Source organism: Danio rerio, chromosome 6 (genome assembly GCF_052040795.2).
Source record: "Danio rerio strain M-AB ecotype USA chromosome 6, GRCz13ab, whole genome shotgun sequence".
NCBI classification, from domain to species: Eukaryota; Metazoa; Chordata; class Actinopteri; order Cypriniformes; family Danionidae; genus Danio; species Danio rerio.
This window is the reverse complement of record NC_141026.1, coordinates 54,467,648-54,492,982: the sequence shown is the minus strand read 5'-3', so window position 1 is coordinate 54,492,982 and position 25,335 is coordinate 54,467,648. Positions and strand designations below refer to the sequence as shown.

The window sequence follows — 25,335 nt, the reverse complement described above, 5'->3', positions numbered from 1 at the left end:
GAGTGTGTCATCATCAGGTGTCATGTGCTTGACAAATCTATCATGCTTTTATTGTGTTTGCCACAGATGCCACTGTCTTCTGTCACTGTCTTTACTGATCAGACTGGCACTAAAGTTTTCACACATTCCCCAAAGTCCAGCACAGACTTCCACTGAAAATTACTCACTATGCTGAGTATCCATCCATCAATCTATCCATCCGTCCATCTATCTGTCTATCTATACGTCCGTCCGTCCGTCCGTCCGTCCGTCCGTCCGTCCGTCCGTCCGTCCGTCCGTCCGTCCGTCTGTCTGTCTGTCTGTCTGTCTATCTATCTATCTATCTATCTATCTATCTATCTATCTATCTATCTATCTATCTATCTATCTATCTCTCTGTCTGTCTGTCTGTCTGTCTGTCTGTCTGTCTGTCTGTCCCTTTATCCGTCCATCCATATATCCATACCCATTTTTGTCTATTTATCCATCCGTTCGTCCGTCCATCTGTCTGTCTGTCTATCCATCCATCCGTACATCTTTCTATTTATCCATTTACAGTATCTATCTATCCATCTATTTATCATCTACCTATTTGGGTCTATTTTTTCCGTCCGTCTCTGTCTGTCTATCCATCCCTCCCAATATCCATCTACCCATTTGGTTCTATTTATCCATCCATCTGTCTGTCTGTCTGTCTATCTGTCTGTCTGTCTGTCTGTCCATCCATCCATATATCCATCTACCCATTTTGTTTATTTATCCGTCCGTCCGTCCATCTGTCTGTCCGTCCGTAAGCACAGACTTCCACTGAAAACTACTCACTATGCTTCCTGTTTCAGCTTTATATCTATCTATCTGTCTGTCCGTCCGTCCGTCCATCCGTCCGTCTGTCTATGTAAACGTGAAATTACTCCTACAGTCCTGTTTTTATGTACATAACCAGCACATTCTAAGGTATGTATATGTTATGTACAGTACAAATAGTGTAAAGTGCAACCAAAATACAAAAGTTTAAGGTTAAATACAAAAGTTTACCCTCCCTTAACGTTTAAACTTTGTGACTTATTAAATAAATTATATATATATATATATATATATATATATATATATATATATATATATATATATATATATATATATATGTGTGTGTGTGTGTGTGTGTATGTATATATATATATATATATATATATATATATATATATATATATATATATATATACATACATATCACAGAAATTAGAATCAGAAATCAGAATCACATATATATATATGTTTGTGTGTGTGTGTGTGTGTGTATATATATATATATATATATATATATATATATATATATATATATATATATATATATATATACATATCAGAGAAATTAGAATCAGAAAGAGCTTTATTGGCAGGTATGTTTGTTTTGGTGACAGAGCTTCTACAGTGCACCAGAATTACAGAGACGGGACAAAACAAAAAATAAATATATTTTAAAAGTGGAAGTAAGTAGTGAATGCAAATATACAAATTGACATGTGTATTTACAGATGTACAGGTATATTGCTCTATACAACGTTATATGTGCAGCTGTTATGTGCAAATTGGCATCTAAAGTGTGTTGTTAAATAAGTGTATATGTGTATAAAAGTGCACAGCAAGTAGTGATGTTGGTTCCACAATTACTATGATCGAGTGTTCATGAGATGGATTGCCCGAGGGAAGGAACTGTTTCTGTGTCGTGCTGTTCTGGTGCACAGTGCTCTGTAGCATCGACCAGAAGGTAACAGTTCATAGAGGCAGTGTGCTGCTGGGTGTGAGAGGTCCAGAGTGATTTTGGCTGCCCTCCTGCTCGCTCTGCTCTGGATAAGTACAGTTCCTGGAGAGTAAGGAGGGTTGTGCCAATGATTCGCTCAGTAGTCCGAACTATTTGACATAGTTTTCGAAGATCAGATTTGGTAGCTGAGCTAAACCCGACAGTTATTGATGTGTAGATGACTGATTTAATGATGGAGGTGTAGAACTGTTTAAGTAGCTCCTTTGAGAGGTTGAACTTTCTCAGATGACGAAAAAAGTACAGCCTTTGTTGAGCTTTTTTGACAATGTAGTCAATTAATGTTCAGGTCCTGAGAGATGGTGGTGCCCAGGAACCTGATTGATTTTGGTCCATATTGACATGATAGCATCACACAGTTGCTGCAGATTTGTCGGCTGCACATCCATTATCTGAATCTCCCATTCCACCAAATCTTAAAAGTGCTTTATTGGGTTGATATCTGGTGACTGTGGAGGACATTTGAGTACAGTGAGCTCATTGTCATGTTCAATAAACCAGTTTGAGATAATTTGCGCTTTATGACATGACGCGTTATCCTGCTGGAAGTAGCCATCAGTAGATGGTTACACTGTGGTCATAAAGGGATGGACATGGTCAGCAACAATACTCAGGTAGGCTGTGTAGTTGACACAATGCTCATTTGGCAGTAATGGACCCAAAGTGTGCCAAGAAAATCTCCCCCACACCATTACTACACCACCACCAGCCTGAACCGTTGACACAAGTCAGGATGGATCCATGCTTTCATGATGTTGACGGCAAATTCTGACCCTACCATCTGAATGTCGCAGCAGAAATGGAGACTCATTAGAACAGGCAACATTTTTCCAATCTTCTATCGTCCTGTTTTGGTGAGCCTGTGCGAAATGTAGCCTCAGATTCCTGTTCTTAGCTGACAGTAGTGGCACCCGGTGTGATCTTCTAGTGCTGTAACCCGTCTGCCTCAAGGTTGGATGTTCAGAGATGCTCTTCTGCGGCCCTCAGTTGTAACAAGTTGTTATTCGAGTTGCTGTTGCCTTTCTATCAGCTCGAACCAGTCTGGCTATTCTCCTCTGGCATCATCACGGCATTGTTGTGCGTGAAAATCCCAGTAGATCAGCAGTTTCTGAAATACTCAGACCAGCAGGTCTAGCGCCAACAACCATGCCACGTTCAAAGTCAATTAAATCACCTTTCTTCCCCATTCTGATGCTCAATTAGAGCTGCAGTAGATTGTCTTGACCATATCTATAGCCTAAATGCAGTTGCTTCCATGTGATTGGCTGATTAGAAATTTACATTAATGAGCAGTGTACCTAATAAACCGGCCGCATATCTATACATATATATATAGAGAGAGAGAGATTCATTCTGTTTTTGTTACTGACTAATCTAATATATTTGCACAAATTTTGTAGTGTCTCATAGAATGTATTAATTTAAAAGAGAGATCTGTAAGAGTTGTCCTTATAAACAGCATGCTGGCCACTGCATGCTAAGGTTTTTAGTAAACAAAAACGAAAACTGTGACTTAAAGTGGGGGTCAAAAACCTACATATAAAATAACTACAGTAGGCAAGGCAGTGGCGCAGTAGGTAGTGCTGTCGCCTCACAGCAAGAAGGTCGATGGGTCGCTGGTTCGAATCTCGGCTCAGCTGCCGTTTCTGTGTGGAGTTTGCATGTTCTCCCTGCCTTCGCGTGGGTTTCCTCCGGGTGCTCCGGTTTCCCCCACAGTCCAAAGACATGCGGTACAGGTGAATTGGGTAGGCTAAATTGTCCCTAGTGTATGAGTGTGTGTGTGAATGTGTTTGTGGATGTTTCCCAGAGATGGGTTGCGGCTGGAAGGGCATCCGCTGCGTAAAAATATTAAACTTGCTGGATGCTGTGGTGATCCTGTGGTGATCTTGTCCTAAGCCGACAAGAAAATGAATGAATAACTACAGTAGAAAGAAAAATAAACAAAACATTTATCTCCTTAATGCCTACAGACTTTGTAAATTAAAGTGCTATGTTGTGTTGTGCTGTGCTGTGTTGTATTGTGTGTTCAGTGTCAGTGTGTTAGCAGCAGCTGGTCGTCTGTCTCTGGGGATTTTCAGTTCTCTGCTGAGTCAGTGCAGCCTGATAAACACTCATAAGGATGTTGTTCAACCTCTCTAACCTCGTTTTCCTGCTCACATGATGCTGCTGTCCTTTGTTTGCTGATCTCAGACCAGCTTTAGTGTTTGCTAACATGCGATTAGGTCTTAGTTGGATCACTTCTTTGATCCGTCGTCTTACAGACTTCCTCACGACTTCTGTGTTTTCTTATGACCACACAAAAACACACAGCTGTCGAGATCTTAGAGCTTATGAGAAGTGAGGTGCGTGCACTGAGCTTAAGTTATAGTTTCATTTTGTTATATTAAAACATGTATATGTTGGTGACTACATGAAACAAAATATTTATCATTTATTTTATTTAACATTTAACAAACAGAAATGTTTTTTCTTAGTTGCCACCATTTACCATCATAAACAAAAAACTTACTGCTACTACAATACTTTTACGAATTCCTCAAATTAATAAATAAATATTTACTGACACAAACCTTAAATTCTTCTTTAAAACATGACTCAAGTGTAAAATATGTGCAAGCAAAGGTGTGTATACAGGATGTTAACATTACCATTAATGTTACAAAATAAAAATGAATCTGTCAGTTGATCAGTTAAACAATGTAAACTTTTAAAAATGTACAAAAATATTTAAAATTATCAGATTCTTGATACAACTCAAGTGTATAATATGTACAAACAGGTGTTTAAATACAGCGAGGAAAATAAATATTGAACACATTTTTCTCAGAAAACATATTCCTAAAGGTGCCATTGACTTAAAGTTTTTGCCGTATGTTTAGATATTATGCTAGAGAATCATCAAATACTCGCTCTAAAATGACGTTGGTGAATTAGTAACCATTTCAGATGTGAATAAATGGCTGAAGAAAGTAGAAACTCTATGTATGCTAAGAAAACAAGAAATCGAATTAGTTTACTGATTAAGCTACTGTATGCATAATAAAATGAAGTGACACAGAGAAAAGTATCAAACACATGAAGAAAGGGAGGTGTAGAAAGGCAATGAAAGCCCAGACAGCAGCTGAAATCTCTCAGCAGATCTTCAGCAACCCTCTGCCCTCCCTCGGTGTAAATAAATATTAGCTGCTTCAGTCCAACTTCTACATTAGCAGGATGATAAAGATTAAATCATTTCAGCAAGGGAATTATCTAAAACACAGCCAAGAAAACTCTCAAATGCTTTCAGGGAAAACATTACGCTGTAGAATGGGCCTGCCAATCTCCTGATCTGAATCCAATAGAGCATTCGAATTAAGATCAGATTTGATAGACGAGAGCCACAGAACCATCAAGATGTTTACACTCTGTTGAAGTCTGTGAAAAAACTCAGATGTGAGCAATTCATGTGACTTTATTCTCCATATGAGACTTTTATATAAAGTATTAAATATGTTTCAGCAGTTCAGCACTTTCTCCTTGTGTCATGTCATTGTTATTATAGAAAACTCTTTTTTTTTGTTTGTTTGTTTCATTTCGTTTGATTTTTATGTTTGTATTGATTGAGTTCATGTCAACAGCTCCTTTAGAAATATTATTTCCAAAAAAAAAACCTTAACATGTTGAATACTTATTTGCCCCACCGTATGGGTGTAAGACAGTTGCATCCAGTCACAGAACAGGAGTGGAATTCACTTCAATTCAAATCACCAGTAGCCAATCAGATTCCACCACAAAATCAGGCCAGTTAAAACTCAACCACGTCTGACTTTTAGATGGGTGTAACCAACTGTTTTTGTCTCCAGAAGCTTCAGAGCTCAAAGTTTCTCTAATTCTCACAGTGAGATGACATTCGGAGAAATCACCTACAGCGCATTGATGTAAAAACAGGAGCGTTTGCGTGCAGAGTCTTGCTGATTTACTGAGCCTTGTGCACTTTCACACCCTGAAGCCTTTCTGTTAAACACTGGAGAAAAGCTGCTAGCTAAAGGCTGCCAGGTGGATTAACAGGAAATGTTAATGAGCCCTTTGTTGACGTTGACTCGAATAACTAGTGAACACAACACAACGTGTGACTTTCTGTTACTGGTTCATCATCAAATGACCAGATTTTCATGTCGTTCATTCCTTTATGGATTAACTCTGGGCAATTGGGTTTAAAATTGTATTTTTAGGCTATTTAATGGACCCTTTTCACAAAATGCGTGTTTAACAGAGCATCTTAAAAGTTTTTAATACATTAGCTATGTTTCCATCCACCTATTTTTATGCACATTTTGGATATGCACATAAACAAATTAGTTGATGGAAATGACAAGATGCGCATCAATTTTGAAAATGCGCATAAATAAACGTATACACACAACTGAGTAGGATAAACTTTTTATTCGATAAGAAAAGATGTGCATAAACTACTATCGTAACACTTTTACCAAACTAATTCCAGTGTGCGCATTAAAAAAGGTCATGTGAGTTTGTTTTAGGAGTTCATGGGATAGTAAAAATGTGTGTGAATGGACACGCCAGCAGGCTGAGCACACTATTAACCATCTGAAATGTTGTTTTGGTCATTCTGAAATGCCTTAACCATTTCAGTATTAATGTTATTATATTATTAATTATCTCCAGAATGCAAACCGCGCTGTCATTGCGTGTCGAGATTGTCTTCTGAGGCATTTACTAAGTCATTCGTTAAATAAAGACAAGATTTACGCAGCTTCTCCATTTTCTCCAAATTCCATTTTTACTTTTGATATTTGGCACCAGATAATCAGGAAATTATGATTTTGTTCTCTTTGACTCGTTGGATGGAAACGCTACTTTATTCGCACGTCTTATGCCATATTCCAGTTTGCGCACAAAGTTAATTCGCATTTTTTCATGAAACATTACTATTGATTGTTTAAAAAAACATATGAACATTTATATGTATTTATGTATCTATTATATCACCTTATATCAAATTCCAAAAAACGAATTACTTCTTGCGAGGTTTTTGTAATGCAGTCTATATGGGGCAGGACAGTAAATTTGACGTTATTCTCTCCTCTGGTTGCCACCATCAGTCTCACAAATTTTTTCCGTCTTCTGAAAATCTTGATATCACCTTTGTGGAGTTTTTCTTTTATTATTTCAGCAAATGAGATTGTAAAAATACAAACTTAAGACACATTTGAAGTCAAACTAAGCATATTGATTTTGTTAGCTCTCATTGCTAGTTCATCTGCGCATGTCATTAAGAAGAAAATAATAGTTTTTCTTTCTAATGTTTAATTGAAATCGTCTGTCTGAGATATTGAGTGTGGCTAACATACTTAATCACCCCGCTCCAGCTGTCAGTTTTGACAACAAACAGAAATGTTGAGGAGGAGAAATCCGTTAAGTTGGAATAACTCTCCCCAAACCCTTTTCCCGATCTTTCTGTTTTGGCCTTCCTTACAAATTGTGGTGCCATTTACACTAGTACATTTTACTTTTATGCCTGCCATAAACACTACAAATCTTCAACTTGCAAAAACTGAGCATTTTAAAAATGCTAAAGACCTTGTTTTAGGCCAGAGACACACCTAGCTAATGCCAAACAACTATCATAGACGAACCCCAACTGTGTCTTGCGTCGGCTCATGTCTGGTTCCATCTGGACCAAAAAGCTGCACATGAACACATCAAACTGACAATAGCTGACTGTACTGTCACTGTGACAAAAACAAAAAAATTAGGATCATTACTTAATTTTAATGTACATTACATTAAGCTAACATTACAACATAGTAATGTTAGAATGATTCTAAGGGTCCATGCCGTTTTCCATATCTCCATACCCCCATCCAACACCCCCCATCCCCCCTTCTCATTTTCGTTCGCACACCAAACCCTACACCCTCACTCTTTAGTTTCGTCTGCGACACCCCCACCCCATTTACTTTCGTCCAAGACGCTGCCCACCCCTGCTCTTCAATATAGTCCACGACAACACCAGAATGCTGTCATAGAGCCTATACCTGCCAGCGGTGCCCCTATTTGGGTTTAGGTATTGGGGTTGGATTAGGGATGTAGAACAAGATCATACTTTATAAGTGCAAATAAACAGTTAATTTCTTAATAATAGGCAGGTACAATAAATCAGTAGTTAATAGTGAGAAATGTTACTTGAACTAAAAGTGCTACCAGAATTAGTTACTAAAACTGTTATATCAGAAATTATATCGGAAATTTGTGAAAAAGAAAAAAAATTTCACAGGAGCGCTAATCATTTCTGTCTTCAGCTATATTATGTAGTCTAATATTAAGGACATCTAAGTTTGCACCTTATCATAAAGCACTAATGATTTCCAGAAAAGCACTCATGCGATCCTCACAGGCCTGCCTGGCAACAACAGCATTTTTTTTTTTTTTGTTGTTGTGCGCTTAAAGACAATAAAGAGAAATGCCTGCGGGAGTGTCAGAAGTAATGTTAAACCATTTCCTCACTACAAACAAATGTGCATTAGTGAATCAGCACGCCACTGAAACTCAGGGAAGTTATAAAGTGAGTCAGATGTGAAGTGATTCAGGTTGCCCATGAATGACAACACTGAGAGCAATCCTGCTAAACTGCAGTGCATTTATCATAAGCTGTACAGATCTCGACAGCAGTGTGTCAATAAAGGAAGTGACCTATTTTAAATTTTTTTTGCTAATTATTATATTTATTTAGGAATTTAATTTTATATCAAGCTGTTATATTAAAAATTATGTATGTGTATATATATATATATATGTATGTATGTATGTATGTATGTATGTATGTGTATATATATATATATATATATATATATATATATATATATATATATATATATATATATATATATATATATATATATATATATATATATATATATATATATATATATACATACATAGCACATTTCATGCACAGTGGTAATTCAAAGTGCTTTACATAACCAGGAATAAAAATTAATAATTTTTTTAATTATTAAAAACAGATTAAACTGCATTAAAACAGTTTATAAGAGAATGAAAAAGAAACAGAAGACAAAATAGTGTGATCTGTGGGACGAAGCACAGTGCTCATTCAGTAAAGGCACAGCTAAGCAGATGTGTTTTCAGTCTTGATTTGAATGTGCCTAATGTTGGAGCACATCTGATCATTTCTGGAAGCTGATTCCAGCAGCGAGGGGCGCTGTTAGTAGCCTGATTCACCCTGCTTTGACTGAACTCTTGGAATTTCTAGTTTATATGATCCTAAAGATCTGAGTGATCTGTTAGGTTTGTATTCAGTGAGCATATCTGTAATGTATTGAGGTCCTAGGCTGTTTAGTGATTCATAGACCAGTAATACTTTAAACTCTATTCTGAATGTAACTGGGAGCCAGTGTAAAGACCTGAGGACAGGTGTGATGTGCTCTGATTTTCTAATTCTGGTCAGAATCCTGGCCGCAGCATTCTGGATGAGCTGCAACTGTTTCACTGTCTTTTTGGGTAGGCCAGTGAGGAGTCCGCTACAGTAATCCACCCTGCTGCTGATAAAAGCATGAAAAAGTTTCTCTAAGTCTTCACTGGAAACAAAGCATCTAATTCTTGCAATGTTTTTGAGTTGATAGTTAACAAAAAGTTTTCAGATAATGAATATATTTTTGCACCAATAGTTTTAGTTTTGGTTTTGTTTACCAAAATTATTCTGGTACACTAAAATGATTAATTGGATTTACTAAATTATTTTAAGGTAAGTGGTTGCAAAAAAATGTACTGTATATGGTCTGAATTTGATTCGTTCATTAATTTTCCTTCGGCTTAGTCTCTGATTTTTCAGAGGTTGCCACAGCGAAATGAATCGTCAACTATTCCAGCATATCTTTCACACAGCGGATGCCCTTCCAGCTGCACTCCAGTACTGGGAAACACTCATACACACTCATTTACACACACACACTCAAACATTACTATCAAGTTAATTCATATCATCTATAAAGCATGTGTTTGGACTGTGGGGGAAACCGGAGCACCCGGAAGGAAACCCACACCATCACGGGGAGAACATGCAAACTCCACACAGAAATTTCAACTGGGCCAGCTGGGACTCAAACCAGCCATTTTCTTGCTGTGAGGTGACAGTGCTAACCACTGAGCCACCGAGTCACCCTGGTCTAATTTGTTAGGTTAAATTCAGCTCATATAAATAATTTGCAACCACTTACTTACCTTAAAAGTTTTGTAAATCCAATTTTTTTCAGTGTACACTTTTTTCAGTGATTTGTGTTGGGACAAAATGAAGGAATTAAGTTCACTTATTAGTTTTTTTTTTTTTTTACAATTTTTTTTGTTGATTGAACGTAAAAAAAATTAAGCTGTCCCCCAAAAAACAGCAAATGTCAATTTTTGAGTGCATTATAAGTGAAGTTTTATAAACTAAATCCGAGAGGAGCATGTGATATGATTGAGCACGACAGGCTGCTCATCTGTAATCAGTAATAATCCAATCAGATTTATCCAAGCTTACAATCAATAGACCAATTATACCCTGCCTTAGATTCATTTTGGAAGAATCCCCCCCTTCCACCCCATCTCCTCCTTTTCCTCCCTTTTCTAAGGAGAGAACTCGAGGCCTACCTGATCTCGGACCCTCTTTACATGCTTGACCAGGCGGGAGCCCTGTGCTCAATTATCTCTAGGCTCAGGGTTCTCTCCCGGGACAGCATGTCAAACCTGCTATTAATGCCCAGCATATCTAAGTATGAACTCATGAAATGTTAGGAAGACGCCAGAAAACACTCTACAGAATTACTAAACCTAATTAAAAATCGAAAAATAAAATCTAATAATAAATATTAATTTAAAGCTACAGTATATAGATAATATAAAAAGTAAAATGATTAATAAGAATGAAAGTTATTATAAATGCATTGTAGTTCTTTCGAAGTCCCAGTGTAATACTGTGGTGTCAAAAAGCATGGCTTCAAATGGCATGTATGTAATTATATTAGATAAGATCCGCATTTTCATAATAGTTCTTCCTGTAACAAGGCTCTTTTCTGATAAGTAGCGGTGTAGAGTTACAAAGGCTTCAGAGCTGCTTTATTCTCACCTTTTATTGAGCCTGTGGTGCAACATCAGAAGCAGTAGTGTTAATAAATGATTCGCTGGGCAAAGAAACAGTTCAAAGATTCATTTAATCACAGATTCACCAGGCCCAGCTGCTTTTTATAAAGATAAGACTTTAAGATGTGTGAATTTTTGTTTATGAAGACAGTTTTCTTATAAATATCAATCTATACATTTTATTAATGTTATATTAAAGGAATTACGTAACACTGAAGAAGAATGTAGTTTAATAAATGTGAAAGTGTTAAGAAGAATACAGTTGAAGTCAGAATTATTCGCCCCCTTTTGATTTTTATTTTCTTTTTTCAATATTTCCCAAATGATGTTTAGCAGAGCAATGAAATTTTTACAGTATGTCTGATAATATTTTTTCTTCTGGAGAAAGTGTTATTTGTTTTATTTAGGCTGGAATAAATGCAGTCATTAATTTTTTTAAAACCATTTTTGGGACAAAATTATTAGCCCCTTTAAGCTAAATTTTTTTTCGAAAGTCTACAGAACAAACCATCGTTATACAATAACTTGCCTAATTACCCTAACCTGCCTAGTTCACCTTATTAATCTAGTTAAGCCTTTAAATGTCACTTTAAGCTGTATAGAAGTGTCTTGAAAAATATCAAGTAAAATATTATTTACTGTCATCATGGAAAAGATCAAATAAATCAGTTATTAGAAAAAAGTTTTTAAAACTATTATGCTTAGAAATGTGCTGAAACAATCTTCCCAGAACAGAACAGAAATTGGGGAAAAAAATTAACAGGGGCGCTAATAATTCAGGGGGGCTAATAATTCTGACTTCAACTGTATATCATTTATGTAACATTAGTTTGCAAAGGACAGACATGAGACAAGTGAAGTGTGATTGAATAGTTTTTTTGTTTTTTTGTAAAGTTAACTGAACCAACAACATTTTTGTTACTTAATTGTTAAAGAAAATTGTTAAAAATTATAAATATTTTATTTCAGGTTGTCACTAAAGTTTGACTTTTTTTTTTTTATTTAAATAAATAAAACATATACAGACATTATAAAAGTATTTAAAAAAATTGGTAACATTAGTTTGCCTAAACATGAGACAATTTGGCGTCTGCATCAAATTAAGTGTGATTCAATAGTTTTTTATTTTTATTTTTTAGGCTATGGCAATGTTAACTAAAGCAACATTTTTGTTACTTAAATGTAAAACAATATATATTCTTATCAGGTTATAGTAATATTAACTAAAACAAATTTTTTTTTTTTAATACTTATGTGTTAAACAAAATGACAAAAATTACAAATATTTTATTTCAGGTTGTCTCCAATACTGACATTTTTTACATTGACTTTTTAAATAATATTTTTTATAAATAAAACAATAGGCATTAAAAAAAGTTTTTTTTTTTTAAAACAACATTTCGTGTAACATTAGTTTGCCTATAGGTCAGATATTAGACAATTTGTCGTGTGCATCGAATTAAGTGTGATTAACTTATATTTTGTTTTTTAGGTTACAGTAATTTTAACTAAAACAACATTCTTGTAACTTAAATGTTAAACAAAATTATTTTTAAAAAATCAAATTTTTATTAAAGGTTGTGGTCAAAATTTCAGATTTTTTCATATAATAAACATAAAATGAATAAAAATTATAAAGCCTCACTGAAAAAAAAGGTCGCTGGTTCGAATCCCAGCTGGGCCAATTGGCATTTCTGTGTGGAGTTCACATGTTCTTCCTGTGTTGCAGTGGGTTTCCTCTAGGTGCTTTGGTTTCTCCCACAGGCCAAACACATGTGATATAGGTGAATTGTATACACTAAATTGACCGGAGTGCATGTGAGTGTGTATGGGTGTTTCCCAGTACTGGGTTTCAGCTGGAAGGGCTGTTCATTCCACTAAGGAAACCTCTGATTAATAAAGGGACTAACCCGAAGGCGAATAAATGAATCATGCATATTTAATAGTTTTATTCCTCATTCCTTTTCTCATTGACTCACGTTTATTATTTTATAATCCAAACAAGTCCCGTAAAACTTCTTTCGTCAGGGGCTTTTCAAATGTCATTGAATCCAATGGCATTTAGACTTTTTTTTAAGCATGGCTCACTTTCCAGGAGACGTCTGAGCCGCATGTGAAGTGATTTTAAAAGTGGATGATAGACTGTGCTATCTTCAAAGAGTTGTGTTTGTCTTTCAGCGGTCTGCCAGTATTTTTGTTGTTGTTTGTTCAGCTGATAATGTGGGTTATTTCTGTGGTGTGTGTGAAGGTTATCAGAGAGATAAAGCGCTCACAGTCAACAGTTGTGGACGCCGCGCTTCGCTGACGCTCTTCTTCTGTGACCTTTTCTCAGCCGCTCGCATGAAGGACCTTTGAATCTTCTTTATGGTGGATCACTGTGAAGTAATGAACGCTTATTCTTTGAAACAAAGGTCTTGTGGGGTGAAAACGGCTTCCTTTAGTGGTTATAGATCACATGATCGGCTTACTTAAACATGGGTTAAAGGGACAGTTCACATAAAATGTCACTCCCTATGCAGACAATAATCTTAATAATAATTCTATAATATTAATATAAATCTCATATAATCTCAATAATATTAATATAAATAGTAAATTAATATAAACAATAATATTAATAACTAGTTTCTAAAAAATGGTTTATTTTACCTTTGCCATGATGACAGCACATGATATTTTATTTATTTTTCAAGATACCAGTATTTGGCTTAAATTGACATTTAAAGGGCACCTATTTTACCCGTTTTACAAGATGTAAGATAAGTCTTTAGTGTCTCCAGAATGTGTGTGTAAAGTTTCAGCTTAAAATACCCATCAGATTATTTATTATAGCCTCCAGAATCTGCCCATTCTGGTGTCTGAGTTCAGTGTAGCTGTTTTTGTAGCCTGTGGCTTTAAATGCAAATGAGCTGCTCCTCCCCGCCAACTGCTCCTGTGTGTGTGTCTGCTTCTCATGCGTTACATCAGATGAACAGCAGTCAGTGATAAAGACAGATACAGATGAAGCTGAAATACAGCTTATTAGTCAAAAATACCAAGTAAGTTTTTTTCATGCATTTGTGGTGGAGTTTATTCAAGCCTTTCTGAAATGATAAGTCCAACATAAATGCAGTACACACACACACACACACACAGCCATACACATACAGTTGAGGTCAGAATTATTAGCTCCCCCCCTTTTTTTTACCCCAATTTCTGTTTAACGAAGAGCAGATTTCTTCAACACATTTATATAACAACACATATAATACAAATATAACAGTTTTAATAACTCATCAGTTTTCTAATAACTGATTTATTATATCTTTGCCATGATGACAGTACATAATATGTGACTAGACATTTTTAAGACACTTCTATACAGCTTAAAGTGACATTTAAAGGCTAAAATAGGGTAATTACGTTAACTTGGCTTGGCAGGTTAGGGTAATCAGGCAAGTTATTGTATAATGATGGTTTGTTCTGTAGACTATCGAAAAAATATGTATATTAAGGGGGCTAATAATATTGACATTAAAATAGCTTTTAAAAAATTAAAAACTCCTTAAATCATTGCTGAAATAAAACAAATAACACTTTCTCCAGAAGAAAAAATATTATCAGAATTACTGTGAAAGTTTCCTTGCCCTGTTAAACATAATTTGGAAAATATTTAAAAAATTAAAAAAATCAAAGGGGGGCTAATAATTCTGACTTCAACTGTATATGCGCGTTTACTGACACCATGCAGCAGTGGTTATTAAGAATGGCGATTTTACTGTTTGCTCTGTTTTAAAAACATTTTGAACTTATGTGACCTTTAGCATCCTTGTTAGAGCAACCGACTCATGCACAGAATCGCCAGTTCGATCCCAGCTCAGAGCGGGTTGGGTGCGTTTGGTTACACTTATAAAGCTTTTAAAACTTGTAACAAACATTTTAATCCAGATTTATTTGTAAAAAAAAATGTTCTGTAGATGTGTATATACATGTTATTATACAAACATGGAAAACTACGTCATGTTGCTGTGGGCCTCAAAATCACTGGGATTTGGATCCTATTTTACCGTAAGGAAATGTAAAAAAAAAGAGACTTATTTTCTTTTTATCACCCCAATATGACTGTGGACACCCTATACCTACACAAAGTCCTGTTGAAACAGCTCACAAAAGATGATTTTCATCATAGGTGCTAATTAGGCAAGTCATTATATAAAAGTGGTTTGTTCTATAGGCAATCAAAAATATATATAGCTTAAAGGGGCTAATGATATTGAGCTTAAATGGTTATTAAAAAAAATAAAAACTGCTTTTATTCTAGCCGAAATAAAATAAAGAAGACTTTCTCCAGAAGAAAAAATATTTTAGGAAATACTGTGAAAAATGCCTTGCTCTGTTAAACATCATTTGGGAAATGTTTGAAAAAGACAAAACATGCACAGGAGGGTGCATAATTTTGACTTCATTTCCCTTTAAAATGTATGCCTGAATGAAAATATATTTAAACGTTTATGCAAAGATGCATTAAATAGATTTTTAAATGTTTACATTAATAATCAACACAGGCTCATTCTGAAAATGTAGCCAAATGTACGTTTCTGGAGATCGTGAATTATGTAGCCAGAGGTACATATGGCTGCATTTAATATTAAATGGACGCTACGGGGCGGCATGACATCATTCCTTTTCGCTAATATAACTACTAATATAATTTGACATAATAATAAATATTATAATAATAATGAGATAATAACAATAAATAACATAATATGATATCAGCATGAAGCATGAAGGCTGGAGTAGTTATGCTGAAAATTCAGCTTTCAATCACAGGAAAAAAATGCATGTAAAAAAATATTCATATAGAAAACAGCTAATTTGACAATGACTCAGTGGTTAGCACTGTCGCCTCACAACAAGAAGGTCACTAGTTCGAGTCCCAGGTTGGCCATCTGGTGTTTCTGCTAAGGTGTTCTATGCTGTGTTGCATTAAAAGTGTTGTTATATGGTTGCTGGGGTGTTCTTGGTGGTTGCTAAGATATCCTTGATACAGGGTTGCTAAGAAATTCCTGGTGGTTGCTAAGGCACTACTAAGGTGTTTTGTGTGATAATGCGTTTGCTAAGGTGTTCTATGGTATGTTGCGTTAAAGGTGTTGTTACATGGTTGCTATGGTGTTCTTGGTGGTTGCTAAGGTATTCCTGTGTGGCTGACACATGGTTGCTAAGGTGTTCTTGGTGGTTGCTAAGGTATTCCTGTGTGGCTGATACATGGTTGCTAAGGTGTTTTGGCAGTACTAAGGTAATTTGCTGGATAAGTTGGCGGTACATTCTGTGGTGACCCCAGAATATTAAAGGGATTAAGCCGAAAAGAAAATGAATGAATTAATGAATGAAATAGTTTGTAGTGTATGGGTGTTCCCCAGTACTAGGTTGCAGCTGGAAGGGAATCCAGTGTGTAAAACATATGCTTCATAAGTTGGCGGTTCATTCCACTGTGGTTATTCCTGATAAATAAGGGACTAAACTGAAGGAGAATGAATAAATGAATAATGCATTGGACTTTCAGAAGCGTTAAGAAGTCTTACTGAGCTCAGATATTAGTGTATATGTAAATAAAGATGAACTTAAAACAGACCTGTGTTACGTGTTGATGGTCGTGCTGAAACACACTCTCGCTGAGGGCTGTTCACGGCCTGATAACATCACGGCTTCACTGCTGAGATTCAACATCAGAATGACAGGAGTAATCATCCATGATACCTTTCATCACAGATTACATCACATTCTGCAGAACACAAGGAATACCTGCAGACTCCGTGTCAATGTGTTAGAAGCAATAACATATATAATTTTTTCAAATGTCTGTATATATTAAATTGAATGTTTTTAGAGTGCAAAAACATATCAGAAAATTACATTGAGTAAAAAAACATCCATCGTTCATATTATTTGAATCCTGACCCCAACACGCAATATTATTTGGAAATTCATGTTATTTATTTATTATGTTACTGTACATCTAATTACAATAATAAGCATAAACGTATATTGTTATTGTCATATGGTTGCTAAGGTGTTCTGGGTGGTTGCTAAGAAACTACTAATGTGTTTTGTGTTATAATGAGGTTGCTAAGGTGTTCTATGCTGTGTTGCATTAAAGGTGTTGTTGCATGGTTGCTATGGTGTTCTTGGTGGTTGCTAAGGTATTCCTGTGTGGCTGATGCATTGTTGCTAGGGTTTTCTGGGTGATTGCTAAGGTGTTTTGTGTGATAATTTGATTGCTAAGGTGTTCTATGGAATGTTGCATTAAGGTTGTTGTTACATGGTTTTTAGGGTGTTCTTGGTGGTTGTGAAGGTATCCTGTGTGGTTGATACATGGTTGCTAAGGTGTTCTGGGTGGTTGCTAAGGCAGTACTAAGGTGTTTTAAGTGATAATAGGGTTGCTAAGGTGTTCTTAGGTATGTTCCATTAGAGGTGTTGTTACATGGTTGCTAGGGTGTTCTTTATGGTTGCTAAGATATCCCTGTGTGGCTGATACATGGTTGCTAATGTGTTCTGGGCAGTTGCTAAGACAGTACTTATGTGGTTTGTGTGATAATGTGGTTGCTAACATGTTCTATGCTATGTTGCATTAAATGTTTTGTTACATGGATGCTAGAGTGTTCTTGTTGTTACTATGGTATCCTGTGTGGTTGATACATGGTTGCTAGGGTGTTCTGGATGGTTGTTAGGGCAGTACTACGGTGTTTTATGTGATAATGTGGTTGCTATGGTTGTATGGTATGTTGCATTTAAGGTATTGTTACATTGTTGCTATGGTGTTCTTGGTGGTTGCTAAGGTATTCCTGTGTGGCTGATCCATTGTTGCTAAGGTGTTATGGGGGGTTGCTAGGGCAGTACTAAGGTGTTTTATGTGATAATGGTTGCTAAGGTGTTCTGTCATATATTGCATGACAGATGTTGTTACATAGTTGCTATGGTGTTCTTGGAGGTTGCTAAGATATCCCTGTGTGGCTGATACATGGTTGCTACAGTGTTCTGGGTGGTTGCTAAGGCAGAACTAAGGTGATTTGTGTAATAATGTGGTTGCTAAGGAATGTTGCATTAAAAGTGTTGTTACATGGATGCTAGGGTGTTTTTGGTTGCTAAGGTATTCCTGTGTGGTTGATACATGGTTGCTAAGGTGTTCTGGGTGGTTGCTAAGGCAGTACTAATGTGTCTTGTGTGATAAGTAGTTGCTATGGTGTTCTTGGAGGTTGCTAAGATATCCCTGTGTGGCTGATACATGGTTGCTACAGTGTTCTGGGTGGTTGCTAAGGCAGAACTAAGGTGATTTGTGTAATAATGTGGTTGCTAAGGAATGTTGCATTAAAGGTGTTGTTACATGGATGCTAGGGTGTTTTTGGTTGCTAAGGTATTCCTGTGTGGTTGATACATGGTTGCTAAGATGTTCTGGGTGGTTGCTAAGGCAGTACTAATGTGTCTTGTGTGATAAGTGGTTGCTAAGGTGTTCTATGGTATGTTGGATTAAAGGCGTTGTTACATGGTTGCTAGGGTGTTCTTAGCGGTTGCTAAAATATTCCTGTGTGGCTGATACATGGTTGCTAAGGTGTTCTGGGTGGTTGCTTAGGACAGGTGTTTTTGGGTTATAATGAGGTTGCTAAGGTGTTCTTTGCTGTGTTGCATTAGGGTGTTGTAACATGGTTGCTATGGTGTTCTATGGTATGTTGCATTAAAAGTGTTTTTACATGGTTACTATAGGGTGTTCTTGGTGGTTGCTAGGACATCCCTATGTGGTTGATACATTTTCTGGGTGGTTGTTGAGGTGTTACTAAGATGTTCAGGATTGTTGCTAAGAAATTGTTATGTGGTTAGCAAGGTGTTCCAGGTGGTTGCTAAGGCATTACTATGTTAAAGCATTGTTATGTGGTTGCTAGGGTATTCTGTGTTACAGCCAAGGCATTAATAGATGGTTGCTAGGGTGTTCTTTTCTTTTAAGGTGTTAATACATGGTAGCTAAGGCCTCATAATGTGGCTGATAAAGCTATATGGTAGGTGGTTACGGTTTTGCTAATGTCGAGATGGTTGTTAGGATAAGAGAGGACTCTAAGTCTCAGTTTTAGCAGTATTGGTGATGAGTGATGATTAAATGTTTAGTTGACGGCAGACCTCTGTGGAGTGTAATGAAGACTCTCTGGAGATGGATCAGTTTCCTGTTGACACAGTTGGAGCTTTTATCATGTGAAATGGGCATGAGTTTCTGGACAAACCGGCTTTGTTGGTTCTCAACAGATGATTTGTTATTGCTGCTTATATTAGCATATAATACATTCATATCTTGTGTACGATGAAGTGATAAGAGCGCAGTTGTTATCTTTGGTTTATCTAAGTTTACAGCAATAAATAAATTGAAATAGATTAGAACTCGTAAGGACAGTATAGTCATGCCAGTAAATGAGATTCTTGTATAACCACTGTGATTTGCTGTCATATGCTGGTATGCTGTTGACTTCTGAGGAACATACTTGGTTGACATGACGGTTTTTCCAGATAAGTTCTATAGAAAAAAACCCAACATGCTTCCTCATCGACCCCGCAGGCAAATCAGGAAGATATTATTGAAGGTATAATCAGTGGAAATAATCTATTCACATGTATGCAAACTCATCTTTTTTTGGATTACTGTATTTAAATGTCAGGTGGACAATTTTGAATTTAGAAATAAATATGAAAGAGATGTTATGTTTGAAAGATTTTAATGAAAAAAATTTTTTAATTCTGTAACATTTTTGTTTAAGTGCCAATTCTGACTATTAACCTAATTTTTACAGTAACTTACTTTTAAAATTGACAATTTACTGTAAGATTTATTAACATACTCATTCTGAAAACTTAGCCTTTTATACATTTCTGGATATCGCAAATTATTTAGCCAGAAGTACGTATGGACAAATGTATAAAACAAACGCTAGGGGGCGGTATGACAGATTTCATGCTCACCAGCTGACCACTTACCTTCGTGTGGATGGCTTTCCTGCTGTTACCAGTTTGTCCATTTAGCTCACCAGGTTGGTGGACTTGAGACACAGAGAAGGTTTGTGTCCATCGAAGAATGGTTTCAGAAAGTGGGTAAGACAAAAAGCCAAACAATAGAATAAACAAGTGAATAACAGTGTGAAAATGTGGTTAAAAATCAGGCGAGGGCTTTTTTTCTAGTTTGCTTTTGAAAACTGTCAATTGGGTTTAGAAAAGTGGGTGGGTGGGTCAATCGGTGCTTTTTAAAACACTATTGATTGGGTTTAGGCAAGGAAAAGGGTGGGTCAGTCGATTGGTCAGTCAGTCAGTCAATCAGCTAGTTGGTCAATCAATCAGTCGACAGCGGCCTCTAGTGGATTTACATGAGAACAGCAAGTGCAAATGCACTCGCGAGAGAAATTTGAGATCTCAAAATGCCTACACAGCGGCCTCTGGTGGATGAAAACAAAAACTGTAAAAAAATGTAGCTCCTGGGACGTATTTGGCACTCACCAGAAATGTATATAGTGGTACGTTGTCAGAATGAGCCCGGAATTAAATTGATAGTAACTTACTGGTAAATTTGGTTGTTAATGAGACTAAATTTACGAGCACACTATGAATAAATAATTACATTTGTGATGTTTTTACATTACATTACTGGCAACTAAAATGACTATTAAGCTACTGTGAATTTTACAGTAAATTGTAATTTTAATTTACAGTGTTCTTGTAAATTTACGGTCTTACTGGCAACTAGCAGTAAGTTACTGTAAATTTTACAGCATGTGTTTACAGTGTGCCTGTTAGGATAAAGGCTGTTCATTAGTACTTATAAAATACATATTCTGCATGATTTCACTCCACATACTGGATTCCAGTCCCTCAACAACTACCTTCATAACTACTAATTATGCTGCAAATTAGGTGTTTATTGAGGCAAACATCATAGTTAATAGTTTATTAGTCTCTTGAAGTGTCTTTTAAGTCTTTTGGTCAACAATGCTCCATTTATTACCATGTAAAATACAGTGAAAATGGATCCAATTGTGATTTTGAAATCATAACAACATAATTGGAAAAGAAACATTTTTTACTAAATTAAATCTGAATCATAGTGATCTCAAGCATTTAAAGTGTACTACTTTGTGTTTCCTTCTCAAACGGACCTGAAAACTGGTGTTTTATTCATGAACAAAAATTGCAGTTTTGCTCTTCGTCATCGAAGAATAGACAGACAGACCGTCCAGTGTTCTGTCACACATACAGTAAAGCCGTTATTCAGAGATGGTGTGACTATTGACAACAATAAGATTGTGCCATGCTGTGTTTCCACAAAGAGCTGAATTAAATATCTGCATGATTAGACAGCGATCAGACATGAGTTGAAGATGTTTTATGTGGCGCTTTATCAGGCATATGAGCTAGATTTCTACACTGTAAGAAGGGGTTAGATTTTACTTTTAGTAAAGTTGAAAATGTATGAAGAGAGTTTTGCTTTGTCCAGTGAAGACAGAAAATTGATTTATGTTCAATACATGCAAGGCGCTTTATTGGTTTGTGTTGGAAAGATGTTTATCAACTCTTCATTCGACTGTTGTTGAGAAACCGAATAATATGTTTGGCTCTTGAAAAGCTCACATATGTAATAACAAAAAACTCAGAATTTTGTAATATTAGGTGTTTTTGAACTTGAAAAATTGAAGAAGGTTCGGAAGTCTGAAGTTGTGTAACGTGATTTGGTGTTTGATTAGGTTTATTATTATTATTATTATTATTATTATTATTATTATTATTATTTCCCAAACCTGTACATTTTGGGTAATGGGGTTTGATTTATTTTATACAAAAGACACAAGAGATGTTATACAAAAAAGTAAACTGGAACTGCTAAAAAGAGTTAATTAAATATGTATAATTTTTCATTTAAGTAATTTTATAAAGTCAACAGGTCACATTAACACACACACACTAATTAAGTCACATTAATTATGAAGTTTATTTATAAACTAATTTCAAGAGGACTACGTGCTTATGATGGCTCACGTCTGGTCCTACATTAATCAATTTATGATTCACCAATCAATGTTTCTATACAGAGTTCAAATGTTCTCCCTGTACTTGCGTGGGTTCCCCCGGGTCCCTCGGTTTCCTCCCACTATCCAAAAACATACAACTTAAGTTAATTGACTAATCCAAATAGACACTATAAGCATGCTCCTAAGTAGTTATATCTTCATAGCAAGCCCTATTTGCTCTTGCTCTTGCTTTTACTCCCCTCTCCCCTCTTGCCCTGCAAATGGGAGGGAGCCCCGGGACAGCATGCCAAACAAGCTTTATAATCAATCATCAGCACAAGTGTAAACTCTTGAAAGTAGAGTCAACTAATTGCTTTTTACAGTGTATAGCAGTTACTTAAAAAAACACCCTTAAACATTTTGCCATTATGTTCCAGTTATGTTATAAAAAAATGTTTTTTGAGTGTTTTTAATTATTTTATTTAAATGTAATTTTTTTTTTGCGTTAGAAATCATTGTCCTTTTTTGATCATTATAGAATGGTAAAAAAACTTAAATTTTTATAATTTTCAGAATTTAAATCTTCTCTGAAAGCAAAAAAATTCTGAATTTTAGTTTTAAATGTTATAAATATGAAATTATGTAATTAAAAACCAGAAAAGTCTAAATAAGCATTCTGTATATGTTACTGAAAGAAAGTTTGTTTAGCACTTTAAGAGATCCTTGAAAGTTTAAGTAATGAAATAAGGGTAGAAAGTCATTTTTTCTACCATATCTGCAAATATTAATATGATATTTTTCTGTACATAACAGTTATTTTGTAAACAATAGGGAAATGTTGTTTTTGTACGTACTGGAAGATGAAGATTAATTTGAAAATCGTTAGAAAAAAAAATCATCTAAATTGTCACAAAAATGTGTAAATACTAACATTCTGATGATAATAATACTAATCAGACGGAGAGCCGGTGTGCTTGAAACATTACATAATTTGTGTTAGCCTTTTTTTATTTAATTTAATTTAATTGGTTAAATTAAAATCTAATTTTAATTAAATTTAATTGGTTAAATTAAAATCTGTCTTAATATATTTTTGCACTTTTTGCTATTTGACTGAGCACCCATTTACATTGATGTGTGTGCTTTTTTTCATTTTTTTTTTTTGATTATAATAATAATAAAATTAATAACACTTTTATTTATTGGAGCCTTCTGAAACACTTTCAGGACACCTTACAGTATAGCAAAACATAAAGCGCGCAAAACAATCTATATCACTGTAAAACCCAACAGTCAATTTTATCAAATGAAATGAGTGTAGTTTACCTCAAATATACTAAAAGTTATTTCTACTCATTTGAAAAGAATTTTAAACTCAGTGTTGAAGGTAATGAGTTAATTAAATACCTCATTAATTCAACTCAAATGGAGTAAGTTCACAGTACTCATATAGATTAGTTTTTTAACTCAAAAGGTTTGAGTTACCTTAACTTATTGGGTTTTACAGTGTATGTTTTTTATTTTGTGTTTCACAAGTGCTTTTAGTTCATTTACCTGTTGTGAAATGCATTATGGCATGTTGTCTGTAAATTAAGAGAAAATGTAATGGCAGTTTTTTACAGTGTTTTTGTATATAATATACAACACCAACCGAGACAATATATCACTTTAAACTATTACAAATATTAATTAAAGTCACTTTATTAAACTTTTCAAGGTTATAAGTTGTTGAAAGAAAGATCAAGGTCCTATAATGCAATTCCAAAGTATAAATAAACAGAAAAAAAACATGAAACACAAAATACAGAAAATTGCTAATTTCGTATATAGTAAAACAGCACATTAAACCAGCAGATCATTAAAGCTTTTTTTTGTTATTTAAAATTAGAAATTGTGCAAAGGACTAAGAAATAAAGTAATATTAAATAGTTAACATTTGATTAAAGAAACATTTATGATAATCAAGATTATGGTTTGATTTGTAAGTACATTCCTTAATGCGAATGCTACATTTCTTTAAGAGCCTTGGCTTTAGTCTAAAATATCTATTCAGTAAACTCTGAACAAAGAAAAATGCAGTTCTGTAGTGAGCTTGTGTCTGTTTCCTCTTGACATTCTGCATATTATCATGGAAAAGCTATGATTCACGCAGCGGCCGAGCCTCAGGGCGGCTGCTATACCTTACAGAGACAGGAAAACCCAAAAATATCTCACGCCTGGACAATGGAGACATAAAACAACAACCGGTGTCATTTAGAAAAAACTAAGGAGAATAATACAGGCAGCATGGGTTTGCTGTGAGAATAAGCACACGTTTGCTTAAGACAGCTATTATGAGACCTGAACTTCAAGTATGACTGCTTTGTGTGTGTGTGTGTCATCTCCACACACACACACACACACATCACTCATGTAAATGAATCGCATAAGTGACACGCACCGTATTTACCATTCAAATTAGGCAGACATGCTCACAAAAGCAGAACCGCCATATCAGATCACGAGGCTTTTTAGTTGCTGTTGTAATGTCCTAAATAAAAAACCAAACCAGTCGCTTATTAAGAGGTGAAGAGTATTACACCTTATAAATAATCGTAAATTAAATATTTTCCACATTTTGTGATTCATGTTTGTTTTATTATGCTTTTGAATTGCGTTATGGGACTTTGATCTTTCCTAAAACAACTTTTAATGTTGAAAAGTTTGGAAAATGTAACATTTATTGTCATTTTGAATACAGCTTTTGCTTTAAAAATCCCAAGTTGATTCTAGTAAATGAGACAGAATATAAAAAACACAAACAAAATATCCATAAATTAGCAGTTTTTCATATGTTGTGATTCACTTTTTAATTTTTTTTATTTTCCATTTATTAATGCTTTTGAATTGAAATAGGGACAACTTTTGAAAGTTAAAAAAAACTTTTATATATATATATATATATATATATATATATATATATATATATATATATATATATATATATATATATATATATATATATATATATATATTTTTTTTTTTTTTTAATTAAACTTTTAATAGTTTAAATGCAGCTTTTGCTTTAAAATGTTAAAATTTTGGTACATAAAAATAAAACATATACTGTAAAAAGCAATTAGTAACTTATTTTTAAAAAGTGAGTAGCCTAACTCCCTCGTAACTTGGACCTGTTAAGTTGACTTAATTTTTATAATTATGCATATAATTCACTTAATCATTTGAAGGCAATGGGTTTACTCACTTTTTTATCTAAAGACAACTATTCACTTTAAAAGCTACAGCTTTAATCACTTTTTTTAAAGTGCATGCAATTAATGGCTTTTTTATTATGTGTGTAGACTTAAATATCTGTAACAGATATTGGAAAAAATTTGTTTAAATATATTG

General features: G+C 34.9%; 1 long non-coding RNA gene across 1 annotated transcript in view; it reads right to left on the bottom strand.

Moving 5' to 3' along the window:
* Window positions 1–1,350: 1,350 nt before the first annotated feature.
* Window positions 1,351–25,335, bottom strand: part of LOC137496027 (uncharacterized) — a 27,404-nt gene continuing 3,419 nt past the window's right edge. The window contains exons 4-6 of the long non-coding RNA XR_015494290.1: window positions 19,928–19,989; window positions 16,548–16,628; window positions 1,351–3,686 (exon numbers count right to left, since the gene is read on the bottom strand). This is a non-coding gene — a long non-coding RNA (uncharacterized LOC137496027). The remainder of the gene's footprint in view (window positions 3,687–16,547; window positions 16,629–19,927; window positions 19,990–25,335) is intronic.